At 35.5% G+C, this 14697-nt stretch overlaps 1 protein-coding gene across 1 annotated transcript in view; it reads right to left on the bottom strand.

Annotated features, from left to right (window-relative positions):
• Window positions 1–14697, bottom strand: part of LOC145255477 (beta-ureidopropionase-like) — a 188125-nt gene that overhangs the window by 13136 nt on the left and 160292 nt on the right. The window lies entirely within an intron of this gene.

Here is a 14697-nt window from a genome sequence, read left to right as displayed (position 1 = left end):
TGTGTGTGTGTGCGTATATATATATATATATATATATATATATATATATATAATACCTGTTTTCTGCATATTGGTACAATCGGAGAAACAGGGAGGGAATTCCAGAAGCAAGTGGCTTGAACAAAGAAGCTATTAAAGTAGGAAACTTTCTGGCATCTAGAGAACTCTACAGTAAAATGGTAGGATTTTAAGGCTTGTCAAGTTGGTTGAGGGTATTTACACAAATGCAGCAAGCTCATCCGAACACATTTCATTAAAACAAGCACAGAGATGCAACATTGCAGTGATAGGGGACAGGGACTGAAAATTAGTATTATAGACTCTTTTCTAGAATTTGCCTAAGAAAAAGAGACTAGTGCTTAGTGCACCAGTCCAGAAGTTACATCAATACTCCATGCATGGATGAATGGTGGCTTTGTAGAGATGTTGAGAACTAGTAGATGTGAGATTTCTAGTGCAGTAGAGGGAGTTCATCTTCTTTGCAGCAGATTTAGCAATATCTTCTATGTATTTAATCCAATTCATGTTAGCTGTGAATTTTGATAGATTGGAGACTATTTTCTAAGGATATGTGCGCATCCGATTTGTCTACGTGTTGAGAAAACTGCGTGGTGTTATCAGCAAATATACCCATCTTGAATGCAATTGCATCAGGTTGGTTGGTTGCTTGCTTTATTTAACCAGCATATCGACCTTTGTTGGGTCATTTAATGCTGAAGATCGTTTGGATTTATTTTGATTCAGTGTGTTTGTTCAGTTTTATTTTTTTGCGAGGGGGATGGGGACAAGGTTATCTATTTTCATTGAAAGTTTTTTTAGAAGGGCTTGATGTTATATTTTTAGGTATAGTTTGATTGGTTGCTTTTTAATGGCACATCAACTTCTCTGTTTATTTAGTGCCTAAGGTGTTGTTTATGAATTATTTGGAATTTTTATAGGGGTTATTTGCTATAAGCTATTTTTAATTTTCCAGTATAGGTCGATTGTTTTCAAGAAGTTTAGGTTGTTTTCTATTTGTATAGTGTTGAAAAGTTCTTTTAAGTTGCTTACTTGATAATATTGAGATCTTGTTGTTTCGAATTTCTTGCACTCAATTAAGATGTGTTTAACTGAGAAAGGTTCATGGCAAGGTATACATATCGGAGGATCTTCCCCTTTTAAAAGATAGGAGTGAGTAATAAAGGTATGGCCTATTCGCAGCCGGGCCAGGGTTATCTCTTCCTTTCTCTATTTCCTGTATCCCTGTGGCCATTTTCCGATGTGGATATGTGGTGTAGTTTATTGTTTGTGCAGTTGTTCCATGTTTCTTGCCACTTGGTGTTTATGAATGTTTTAATAGTTTGTTTGAGATCTGTATAAGGGATCTTTGTATTGGATTGTTCCAACTTTAGGGCTTCTTTTGCTGCTGAGTCAGCCTTTTCATTACTTTTGATGCCTGTGTGGCTCGGGATCCAGCAGAAAATAAGGTTTGTAGTTCTTGCTATTTGGGTCATATTTTTTTTTAATAATTTGTTAATAAGGGGGTTATATGTGTCGTGGTTTTCCAGTGCTAGAAGTATAGGTTTGGAATCTGAGATTATAATTTTTTTGGAATTGTTGTTTGGAATTATGTCTAAGGCTAGGTCGATTGCTGAGACTTCTGCACTGTAGATGGATGCTTTGTTTGGAAGTCGTTTTTGGAATTTGGATTTATTCAGGGTGGCAACACATCCTACTCTGTCACCCATTTTGGATCCATCTGTATATATATGGTGGTGTTCTCGGTACTTTTGTTGGATGAGAAGTATTTATTCCTGGAAGGTGATTGGGTTTGTTTTATCCTTGGGATGGTTGGTTAAATTGAGTAGTACAGGTTGTATTTCTGAGATAATATTTGAATGAATTATTGCCGGATTTATTCTATTCTTAGGCCTTGATAATGAATGGGTTCGAGTTCCTTGAGGTAGGATTTGCATGTAGCTTCATAAATGAAGCATCCGTAATCAAATTTGGATCTAATTAAAGCTCTATAGAGTTTGAGCAGTGTTTTCTTATCTGCGCCCCAGTTTGTATGGGATAGTACTCTTAGTAGTTGTATTCCTTTGTCGCATTTGATTTTTAAGTTTTTGATATTAGGAATGAAAAATAATATAATATCGATTGTGTTCCTTGATTATGAGAATTTCAGAGTTATCCAATTTCAGAATGGAGTCTTTGTGTAGTTTCCGGTGTTGGCAGAAGTGTATACCTTTGGTCTTAGAGAGTATGAAACCATTTCCAGAAGACCATTTTTTTATTTTATTGATGTGGAGTTATAATTGTCTTTCTATTGTGTTCATATATTTAGAACTGTAACAAATGAGGAAGTCGTCAACGAACAGTGAGCAGTCAATTCCAAGGGAGACATTTTTAACAATATTGTTGATCTTTATATTGAAAAGGGTTACTGAGAGATGCTTTCTTGTGGAACTCCTGTTTCTTGGGCTTTTATATTTGATAGGGTGCTTCCTACTTTTACTTGAAAGTTTCTATTGTTTATGAAGTCGCTTATAAGGATTGGTAGTCTACCTAATAGACGCAGTTCTTTCAAATTCTTCATGATGCCATATCTCCAGATTGTGCCTTCTCTAGGTCAAAGAAAATTGCCACTGTATATTCCTTCCTTATGAAGGCTTCTTGTATCAACGTTTCTAGACATATTAGATGGTCTATGGTGCTTCTTCTGTTTCTAAAACCTGACTGGAATTTAGTGATAAGATTGTTTATTTCCAGATACCATGTGAGTCTTTGGTTGATCATTCTTTCGAACATCTTGCACATGCAGCTGGTTGGAGCTATTAGTATGAAATTAGTTGGATTTAATGTTGTTTGGGGAATTATTTGGGTTTGTGTAGTCTTTAGTAGGTTTTGGTATGGGGATGAGAATTGTTGTTTTCCATGATACTGGAACTTTTCCACTTGTCCAGATATTGTTATAGATTTTTAGTAATGGTTTTGGGAGTTGGTTCAGAAATTCATAGTGTATTTCATCTGGGCCTGCGATTGAATGGTGGGATCTTCCAAGTGCTTCTTGTAGTTCATGTATAGAGAATGGTTTGTTGTAAGCTTCTTCATTTTTGGATTTAAAGTTTATTTTTTTATGTTCTTCTTTCTTTTTATGCTTTGGAAAATTGATGATTCTGGTGGGATGAGATGTTGGCAAAATTTTCTGCAAGAAGGTTTACAATTTCTTCTTTAGTCGTTGCCATGGTGTTATTTTGTATGAGGTGTTTTAATGGGTAGCTGTTGTTTTCCCATTTATTCTGTGAATCAGTTTCCATACTGTTTTTATTTGGGTGTTAGTATTTAGTTTGGAAACAAAACTCTTCCATGTTGTTCTTTTGGCCTCTTTTATAGTTCTTCTGTTTGAGCTCTGTTTTTTATATTTTATTAAATTTAGATTTGTGAGTTCTTTTTGGAAGGTGTGCAGTGCTAAGCAGAGGGCCCTGACTGCTTCTTTACAATCATTGGTATACCAGGTTTATTTATTTTAGTTTGAGATTTAGATTTGAATATGCATTCTTGCGCTATTTCTATGAGTGTTTTTATGAAATGGGAGGTGTAGTCTTCCTGATCAGTATTTGTGTCTGGGATTAGTTTATTTTGGCATAATTGTTTGAATTTTGTCAAGTTTGACTTAAGTTCCATCCTGTTTTTTTTTTTTTTTCCTCAGGTTCAGTGCCGAATTCTTCCAAAATGATTGGAAAATGGTCATTTCCACATGGTTCATTGTGAATTGCCATTTGTATTTGAGAGCCAATGAAGGATCCTCAATTGTTATATCGATAGCTGAGTAGGCGCCAGTTCCTGGGTGTAAATAAACAGGTGATTGGTTGTTGAAGAGGTATAGATTTTCTTTGTGAATTAGGTTTTCAATAATGATACCTTTTTGTTGGTTTTATTACTGCCCCACAAGGTATTGTAACTGTTTAGATCTCCCAGGAGGATGTATGGTTTTGGAATCTGGTGTATTAGGTTTTTAAGTTCAGTTTCATGGGATGTTTCATTGGGTGGTATGTAAATTGAACATATTGTTAGGTTTTCATGTAGGGATGCAGATACAGCAGTTGCTTGTATGGTTGTTTATTTTGCTTTGTCTTTGTGGAATATTGTTGTTGATTAATATTGATGTGCCACCAGATGCTCTGAGGTTGTGGGTATGTTTGTAATTGTAGGATATGTAGTTTTTTATTTTATGGCGTTATTTTCTTTTAGGGGAGTTTCTTATAAACAAATTACTGATGGTAGTCATGTAGAAATGAGGATTAGTAATTCTTGGTGGTTTGCATTTACAGCTGATGTTCCACTGTAGGATTCTGTTAGGTGTTGTAGGTTTGTTAGTCATTATGCATTATAGGATTTGTAATTGGGTTCTATTGTTTCTGGGGAGTTTTGGTTGGGAGTGTTTCGTTCTAGTTCCTCAGTTTCCATGACTTGCAGGTATTTGCGTCTTGCGGGCTTAGTATTTTCTTGTTTACTTCTACCTTTGGATCATGATTGTGGTGTATTGGGAGGTTTGGGTTCATGCGCCGTATAGGTTGCTTTGCTTGTCCGCCGGCCTCCACTTTCCAGGGATTCCCCCAGTATGTCCATCTCTTCCGAGACACCCTGGGCCACGGCTCCTGGCCCAGAGAGTGAACGTGATCTGCCTGTTGTATTTTTGTTTTTGTTTTTTTGTTTTTTTTCATTATTGGGTGCCATTTTGTTTCTTTTTTTCTCCTCATATATTTTTTGGCATTTGCTTTTTTTTTTTCTTTTTCTGATAGAGAGGTTGGTTCTATTAGGTGTGGTATTTGGATTTTTGGTTCTAGTGAGGTTTTATTCATATTTGTTTTGTTTTTTTATTTCCTCTATTGTATTTATCAATATTTTGATTTGGTTGGTGAGATCTTGGATTTTAATATCAAGGTTTGTTGTGCAATAATTGTTGTGTGTTTATTGGTGTTGGGAGTATTCTTTTTTGTTATTTCTGAATATTTAGCTGTTACTGCTCTTTTCCTTGCTTCTTTGTTTAATGAGTGTTTAATTTTTACAATTTCCTTTTCTTTTTTCCAGATTTCACAGTTTTTGGAGTAGGCACTGTGATTTTCTTTACAGTTGGCACATTTATAGTTTTTTTGACAGTTGGTATGATTGTCACTTTCTCCACACCTTCCACACACTGGCTGGCATATGCATCAGTCCTGATAGTGACCAAATTCTTGACAGTTAAAGCAATGGAGTGGGTTGGGGATGTATGTTTCGACTCTTAGTTTCTTGTAAGCTATTTTTATTTCTTGGATTGGATTGAATGGGTTTAACAACTTTTTCCGCTTTTTTTTTTTTTGTCATTAAAAGTCAGAAGAGTTTTTCAAAAGAAATTAGTTGTGTGCATATTTCAGATGTTGTATTTATAGTTGAATATGTATATATGAATGTCTTTAAATTTTCTTAGATTTTCATATATAGATTTACTCTTTTTAAGTATGATAGGATAGTCATTGGGTTGACTTTTTCAAAAAGGTCCTCCATATTGTTTTCGACATAGTACAGTTTTCTGGTTGGAGCAAGGTCAGTACATTTAACTAGGATGTGTTCCACTGTGAGCCTCTCTTGGCATGGGATGCATTCTAGTGCCGATTCTTCATTAAGTATATATGAATGGGTTATATTGGTGTGTCCTATACGTAGTCGAGTCAGTATTATATTTTCTCAGCGTGATCTTTTGGTGTTTGGACATCGTTTCTTAAGTTTAGGTTTTATGGAGTATAGTTTGCTGCTTTCATGTTGATTCCATCGTAGTTCCTATTTTCTTTGTATGTGTGCTTTTATCTGAGGTATAAGGTCAGTATGAGGAATCTTATAATTGGGAGGTGTGAAGATTTTTTTGCAGCTGTATCTGCCCTGTCATTGTCTTTGATTCTCACATTTTTTTGCAGCTGTATCTGCCCTGTCATTGTCTTTGATTCTCACATGATTTGTGATCCAGACAAAAATGATGTTTTTGGTGGTTGAGAGGATATTGATTTTTTCTAGTAACTTTATTGTTAGTGGATAGAAAATCGGTGAGGATGAAGTTTTTGGTAGTTTCCTCTGAAATTATGTCAAGTGCTAGGTCGATAGCTATAGTCTCTGCAGTAAATATAGATACTTCGTTTTTAAGTTTTTTCTTCATTGTGGTATTATGGTAAGTTGCTGCACATCCAATGTGATTGTTGCTTTTGGACCCATCTGCATAGAGAAAGGTGTAGTCTAGTGTCGTTTAAATGCTGAAGTTCATCATGTTATTCAATAGGCTTTTTGTTTAGATTCAGTTTTATTTCTGCTTGTTTCATGGTCCATGAGGGCGTTTTAGGTAGTATGAAGTTGTGAATGCTGGAGATTGGTATTTTAGATTCTTCCATGCTTTCCTTCATTCGGAGACCAAAAATTTTGATGGTTTTTTTCTCTCATGTTGAAGAGTTCTTCATATTTTGGATAGAAGGTACATTGGTATGTAGGGTTGTTTGGGCAGGATTTGAGTTTAAGTCTTAAAGACCTAACTTTTCTCGCCTTAGGTCTAAATGGAATTCGTGTGCTTCTGAGTATAGACTGTTCACGGGGGAGGTACTGTATGGTATATAGGGTCTAGGCTTTTCATATATGATGTTCGAGTTGATCCATATATGAAACAACCATAGTCTAGCTTTGAGCGGACTAGTGCTCTGTAAAGTTTAAGTAGTGTTTCCCTGTCTGCACTCCAATCAGTATGTGCTACTACTCTCAGAAGGTTTAAAGCTTTGTTACATTTTTTTTTTTTTTTTTTTTAGATAATTTATGTGTGGGATGAGGGTCAACTTTTTATCAAAACAATCCCCAAGAATTTGTGCTGGTCAGTAACGGGTATAGGCGTTCCTTCCATGGTTAGGACAGGATCATTGTGCATGTTCTAGTTTGCAGAAATGCATGCCTTTCGTTTTTTTCCTTGAGAATTTAAATCCATTTTCTTCCATCCATTTCATTATTTTGTTTACAATTGAAGTTTCCTTTCAATTATAGGTATATATTTCGATCTGCAACATGTTAGAAAGTCATTCACATATAGGGAGCAGTCTACCCCAGGATTAAGGTTTTTTACAATGTTATTTATTTGAATACTGAACAGGGTCACTGATAGTATACTCCCTTGAGGTACTCCAGTTTCTTGTTCCTTCTAGTCCGAGAGGGTTATGCCAACTTTTACTCTGAACAGTCTTTTTTTTTTTTTTTTTAATTTTCAATAAAAATTGGCATTCTGCCCTTTAGTCCAAGCTCCTTCAGATCTGTTGTAACACCATACTTCCACACAGTATCATAGGCTTTTTCCATGTCAAAGAACACTGCTGTTAGATGTTCCTTCATTAGAAAGGCCTCTCTAATGAAGGTTTCCAGTCTGAATTGATGGTCTATTGAGCTTCGATTTTTCCTGAATCTTGATTGAAATTCAGTGATAAGGTTCTCTGTTTCGAGGAACCAGATTTGTCTTCTGTTTATAATCCTTTCCATGGTTTTACAAATGCAGCTTGTTAGGACTATTGGTCTGAAATTCGATGGATTTGAAGCGTTACTTGATTGGGATTGAAAATGTCTTTTTGATCTGTGAATATTTTGTTGTCTTTAGAGATGTGAGATATTGGTGTATTACTACACTTTCCTTCTATTTTCCTCATCATATTCCAAACCGTTTTTTCCTTGGTATTCACATTAATTTTGGGTACATAATTTCTTCATGTTGTTCTTTTGGATTCCTTTATGATTTGTCTGGCTTTTGCTCTGTTGTTTTTGAAGAAATCCAGATTTTCGCTTGTTGGGTTCTTTTTGAATTTTCTTAAGGCAGCTCATCGAGCTCTGATCGCTTTTCTGTCTTTTGTGAACCAAGGTTTGTTGTGAATGTTGGGTTTGGTTTTCGGTATGGTATTATTTGCTATGTTTGTGAGTGTTTTAATGAAGTAGTTCAAATGGTCATCTTCATCATTCTTTTCGATAATTAATTGGTTTTTGCACTGTTCCTGGAAGTCTTCCCAATCTGCTTTATGTAGGTTCCATTTGGGTGCTTTTTGTTCAGTACTTAGACTTTCCAGAATGATGGAGTCATGATCACTCCCACAGGTGTCATCATGTACTCTCTCATCATAGTCCATATATATGGAAGGATCACACAGGGTAAGGTCGATGGCGGTGAAAGTATCTGTTGCCGAGTACATATAGGTATAGTTTTGATTATTAAGGAGGCATAGATTATTTTTGTTTATTATGTTTTCTATTTCTTTTCCTTTTTTATTTGTCTCTTTACTTCCCCATATTACATTGTGACTGTTGAGGTCTCCCAGCAGAATAAATGGTTTAGGGAGTTGTTTTATTAATTGAGTTAATTCAGTTTCATTGATTGTATCTTTTTTTTGTGGGTGGGGGGGGGGGATAGATTGAGCAAAATGTTATGGTTCTATGTAGAGTTACTGAAACTGCAATTGCTTGCAAGTTTGTGTTTGTTTGTCTTTGGGGGACTTCATTCTTCATGAGTATTGATGTACCTCCAGAAGCTCTGTCCGTATCTTTATTTATATAGTTGTAAGATGTGAAGTACTTTATGTTGATAGTATTATTTTCTTTCAGGAAGGTCTCCTATAGGCAGAAAATTGCTGGACTTACGTTTTTTATCAATAATAAGAGTTCATTTAGGTTTGCTTTTGTCCCTCTGATGTTACATTGTAGTATTTTGTTAGTCATTTGGAGTTGTGTTCTACTTCCATTGCCTCCAATCCTTCAAATCTATTTTCAGTTGGAATCCTTGTTTGGGATGTGGATCGGGATCTCTCTTTTCCTGTTTTTTTTTTTTTTTTTGTTTGAAAGGATTTTTGATCCTTTTCTGGCTTGTGATGTGTTTGATGGTTGCTCAGTTGTTTTTGTAGAAATGGTTTGTGATCTTATTTCTTTTTTTGGTTCAGCAGTGTCTTTACTTATGATTATTTTTCGATTGGTTCCAACTGTTGCACTATTCATTTTCCTCATTTCTTCTAATAGTTCTTTCATTTCCTTTATTAATTTGCTTAAGACATCGAGTTTGTTGTCAGTTGTATCTGTTTCATGTATGTGACCATTTTCATTGTTGATTGGAGTAGTTTTTTTGGTGTCATCTTCGTATGCTTTAGTTTCAATCATTTTCCTGGCCTCGGGATAGAATATGTTCTTTGTATATTTTAGTTTGGTCACTTTTTCTTTTTTCCATATTTCACAGTATCTAGAGCCAGCGTCATGGTTTCCAAAGCAGTTGGCACATTTAAAATCTTTTCTGCAGTCAATGTGGGGACTGCTTTCCCCACATCTTCTACACACTAGTGAATGCATGCACTGATCTTGATGGTGTCCAAACTTCTGGCACTTAAAGCATTGGAGTGGGTTTGGGATGTAGGTTTCTACATATATTTTCATATATCCAACTTAAACTTCTTTGAGTATGGTGTGGGAATCAAAAGTTAGTATGTATGTGTTGGTATTGATTTTCTCATTGTTTTTCTTGATTTGGACTCTACAAACATCTAACACATTCTGTTTCTGTAGGTTTGTCTTGGTCTCCTCCAAAGGACAAAGTGAAAGTTCGTGACTTTTCACAATTCCTTTGCAGGTATTTAGAATCGGATGTCTGTAGCATTTAATTTTAATATTTTCAAATATTTTTAATTTCAATATTTTCTTGGTTTGTTCTTCGTTATAGATCATAATTAATAGGCTGCCGTTAAATTGTTTTTTTTTAAATAGATTTGGGTTTTAAAGTTTTTAAATTTTTTCAATTTTAAAGGGTGATAATTGGCTCAAAGGAGTTTCCTCTATTGATTCTATTATTATAAATGTTGGGGAATTCCTCAGTTTTCTTGACTCTTCTTCATACCTATTGGTGTCAGAGACATCGGTGTGGGTGGTTTTGGGGGGAATAAGCCATATTATGATTTTGTTTTTTCCATCATCTTTGCTCCCCACCCGCCTCAGAGCCCTATATGGAAAGTGCCTTGGGGGGGAAACCCATGCGCCCAGCCTCAACAGGGATACAAGGATGATATACTCGATTTTAGTGATACTATAATGAGCACCTGTCTTCCTTTGATGTTACTATGGGATATGTAGTAAATTTAAGGGGTTTGCAGCCATGTCATTGATATTTTCACTTAGTCGATTGACCCTCAGCCACTGCTTTCCGCCATATATTAGGGAGTAGGTGTTATATGTGGGAAAGGGATAGACGTGTTGTATTAATAGCGGATTTTTGGAGTGGGCAATATATGGTGGGGCTTGACATGACCAACGATTGATCGGATCAGGCCCTTCCGACTGCCCGTCTAGCCTAGTAAGGGCCAAAGTGGTGTGTTGGGAAGTGGGGGTGCTAAATCCTGACCTCCAAGTCCCTCAACCACCAGGATCCCGTTCTAATGGTATTACGGGTTGCTACCTACAGCCAACAGGTAGCCCCATTGGGGGACTTTTACTCTCTGCAAGGGGGAAGTCGGCATATTCTGATGCCCTGCCGACAGGGTCTAGTGTGATTGATTGATAGGAAAAAACTTTTAGTGCTTCAAGTTGTTTGTCTTTTTAAAAAATTATTTCTAGATTATAGTTTGGTTGTTTTTATTACTTAGGTTGGTATGTTTTAATTAGGAAGCCAGTAAGGAAGTGGGGGTGAGAGAGAAAAAAAAAAGGGATGGGGGAGAAAGGGGAGGGGGCTGTTTTTGTTTTGGGTTTTGCAGAACATGCGTTAGTTGTGCAAAAATTAACAAGGAAAAAAACAAAAACAGAAAGGTGTTAACGTAGGTGCATTTGTGTCAGGGAGTCATCATCTGACAGCCTGATCTGGTTGCACCAGTTTAATTATTTGGAATTTTTCCTGATATATGACTGAATTGGTTTTTGTTTTAAGATAATTAAGTATAATATTGTAGTCCTAGTTTTTCTCTTCTAAGTGACAATGACGGTTCGTCTGTTTCTACATATAAGCTTGACACTGGAGAGGTGGGGAAGGCTCCTAGAGCCAATCTTAATCCTTGGTGATGTATTGTGTCTAATTCCTTTACGAAAGACTTTCGTGCGGATCCATAGATATAGCATCCATAATCCAACTTAGATCTGACAAGGGATCTGTATAATTTAATTATTGAGTCTTTATCTGTGCCCCAGTCTGTGTGAGCTACTACTTTAAGAGTTGGATGGCTTTGTTGCATTTTTGTTTGAGGTATTTAATATGAGGATTGAATGTTAGCTTTTTATCAAATATGATGCCCAAATATTTATATTGATCAACTACAGATATAATTTCATTGTCCAGTTTAAATATTGGGTCATGGTGCATTTTCCGGATTTGGCAGAAATGGATGGCTTTTGTTTTTTCTTTGGAGAATTCAAACGCATTTTTTGTTGTCCATTCATTTTTGTTTAGACAAAGTTGTAAATAGCGTTCTATTCTTGGAATATATTTTGATCGAAAGCATATCAGGAAATCATCTACATAGAGGGCACATTCTGTTCCTACATTTATATTTTTAATGATGTTATTTAATTTAATACTAAAAAGAGTGACAGATAAGATGCTTCTGTAATATTTGCTGTTATCTCGTTTGAATAAGACACAACACAAATACTAATTTGAAGGATTATTTTATTTTCTGTTAACACTGCAAACATGGTAAGATGACATGAGTATACCAGTCGTCAAAACACGTGTGTACTGGACGTCAACTCAGTGAACTCTGCCTCGTTCTCATTGAAAAGGCACCAGCATGCTCTACTTGGATGGTAGCAGCAGGCTGGTAGGGGAGGAGTCAGTAAGCAGGGTAACTAGGTGTAAGGAAGAGTGAGAATTGTTTTTTTACACTGTAGGGAAGAGGAAGGTTTAAAATAGTGCTTAAGAGGATGGTAGTAGTGGTTTTGGTTTTCTGACCTAAATCTTTGGTCAGTACACTTCCTTGTGGTACCCCTGTTTCTTGTTTTTTACTGATGGATAAGATATCACCTAATCGTACATTAAATTGTCTATCATTTATAAAATTTGTGATAAAAATGGACATTCTGCCTTTTAATTCTAGCTCTTGTCAATCTTTTATAATGCCATGCCTCCAAGCTGAGTTGTATGCTTTTTCAATATTGAAAAAGACTGCTGTTAGAAGTTCTTTCTTGATAAAGGTTTCTCTGATGAAGGTTTTTTGCTGAATCAGGTGGTCCATGGGGTTTCTTTCATTCCTAAATCCTGACTGATAATCTGTAATCAGATTATTTGTCTCAAGGTACCATACTAATCTGCTGTTAATCATTCTTTCCATTATTTTGGAAATACAGCTAGTGAGTGCTATGGTCGGTAATTTATGGGATTTGTAGAGTCCTTTGATGATTTAGGTATAGGGATTACAATGGCCTGCCTCCATATTTCAGGGACGTTGCCGCTTTCCCAAATATCATTAAATATTTGTAGTAGGTAATCTGTCGACATATTAGGAAGTTGTTTTATAACTTGATAGTGGATTTGATCAGGGCCAACAGCTGAGTCATGACGTTTGCTTAGGGATACTTTCTATTCATTTTTAGAGAATGGCTGGTATTTTTCTGTCTATTTGTCTGAAACTGGAGTTTTTCCTTTTCCGCTTTTCCTTAATAATTTGGAATTTTTTGTTAGAGTTTTTGGAGGAGGAGTTTTTTGCAAAAGTTTCAGCAAGACAATCTACCATTTCTTTTTTGTTAGTAATTTTTTGGTTATTATAGATCAGGTGTTTAGTAGGGTTGATGTTACTTTTCCCTGAGATTTTTCGGATCATGTCCCAGACCTTTTTACTTTTTGTATTTGTATTTATTTTTGTCACATAGTTTTTCCATGATGTTCGCTTCGATTCTTTAATGGTTTTGTGAGCTTTAACTCTACTGTTTTTATATTTATCAAGATTTTTTTTAGTTGGTTCTTTTTTGAATTTCCTTAGTATAGCTTGACGATTTCTGATGGCTACTTTGCAGTTTTCGTCAAACCAGGGTTTATTATGTTTTGGAGAGGTAGAGCTTTTGGAATGCATTCCTTAGTAATATTATTGAGTCTATTAGTAAAATATGTGATATTATTTTGGTTTGGATTATTATCCGATGTTAGTTTAGTCCGGCATAAATTTTGGAATTTTTTTCCAATCAGCCTTCTGTGAGTTCCATTGGGGTATTTTGTTTTCGAGCATTGGATCATTGTTTTCAAGTGTAATGGGAAAGTGGTCACTTCCATATGAATCTTCTAGTACATTCCATTTGTAATCCAAGGCAAGTGTTGGATCATATAATGTTAAATCAATTAATGTGAATGTACCAGTTCCTAGGTGTAAATAAATGTGTGTTTTATCATTAAAGAGATATAGGTTTTCGTTATTCATTATATTTTCTGTAGTTTTTCCCCCTTTGCTTGTTTTTTCACGTCCCCATATTTCATTATAGCTGTTTAAGTCTCCCATAAGGATGTATGGCTTTGGAAGTTGCTGTATTAGTTTGCTCAAATTTGTTTCTATGATGCTTTCATTAGGGGGTATGTATAGTGAGCAAATGTTGATGGTTTTGTGGAGTGTTGCTTTTATTGCAGTAGCCTGCAGTTTAGTATTAAGTTGTATTTAACTTTGGGGTATGTCATTTTTAATAAGAATTGATGTATCTCCAGAGGCTCTGAATCCAGTATTGTGTATATAGTTATACTGATTGTAGTTTTTAATTTTTATATTGTCATCCGATTTCATAAAGGTTTCTTGGAGACAGACTACTACTGGGAGTAATTTACCGAGTAGAATAGTGAGCTGATTTAGGTTTGCCTTTAAACCATGACAATTCCAGTGGATTATATTATTTGCCTTTTTTCTGTCCGGTATGATTCTGTGTGTCATGTTTTGTATTTTAGTTTGTTGATTGGGTGTTCCAGGTTTAGTTATCTTTTTTTAGTTCTCATTTATCTTCATCTCTTTGGATGTAGACGGGGTGTCTCTTGTTAGTATCTGTGTCTCAGCTGAGTAATCTTTCTAAGTTTTTTTTTAGGTTTTGGTTTGAGGCTTTTTGATTTGCTCTGTCTTATGTGTCTTTCTCAATCTCGATTAATTCAAATTTATTTTCGTTTTCAATTAATATTGTTTCTGTTTTTTTGTTTATTTTGGTTTTTGGAAGAGGATTTTGTGTTTCCCTGTTCTGCTTCCATCTTTCTTGATATTGTGTGTTCAATGTCTACTTTTGTCCTTGTTTGTGACTTGGATCTTTCACGTTGGTTTATTTGTAGTTTTTGTTGATCAGATTCTATTTTGTTCTTTGGAACTTGGTTTTGGTCACTTAATGAGATAACACCACACAGCAGTTCCCTACCCAATGTTTCTATTAAACTGGGAAACTGAGACTAAAGGAGAAATCGAGAAGCAATGGCACAAACTCAACCGATTGAGTATCTTTTTTGTATCCTTGGGATGAAATAGCGAATGGGTTTCCCCCCTTACATTTGCCACATTTGGGCTCCAAGGAGGGTGGGAAGCAAGAAAGATGAAAAACTAATCAACTATACCTGGATCTAATAATTAAAAAACCCAGAAAAACCAAAAGAACTCACTCTGATTTCGTTTGTTTATAAGGATTGTTTTCACTTGGTGAGCTTTTTCTTTTTCTTTATTTGGTTTAATTTGGGTTTTTTAGTTTGTTGGTTGTGTT

The sequence above is a fragment of the Euprymna scolopes genome, chromosome 1, assembly GCF_053919585.1.
Source record: "Euprymna scolopes isolate OS-2025 chromosome 1, ASM5391958v1, whole genome shotgun sequence".
NCBI lineage: Eukaryota > Metazoa > Mollusca > Cephalopoda > Sepiida > Sepiolidae > Euprymna > Euprymna scolopes.
The sequence above is the reverse complement of the archived record's forward strand: the minus strand, read 5'-3'. Positions and strand labels throughout refer to the sequence as shown.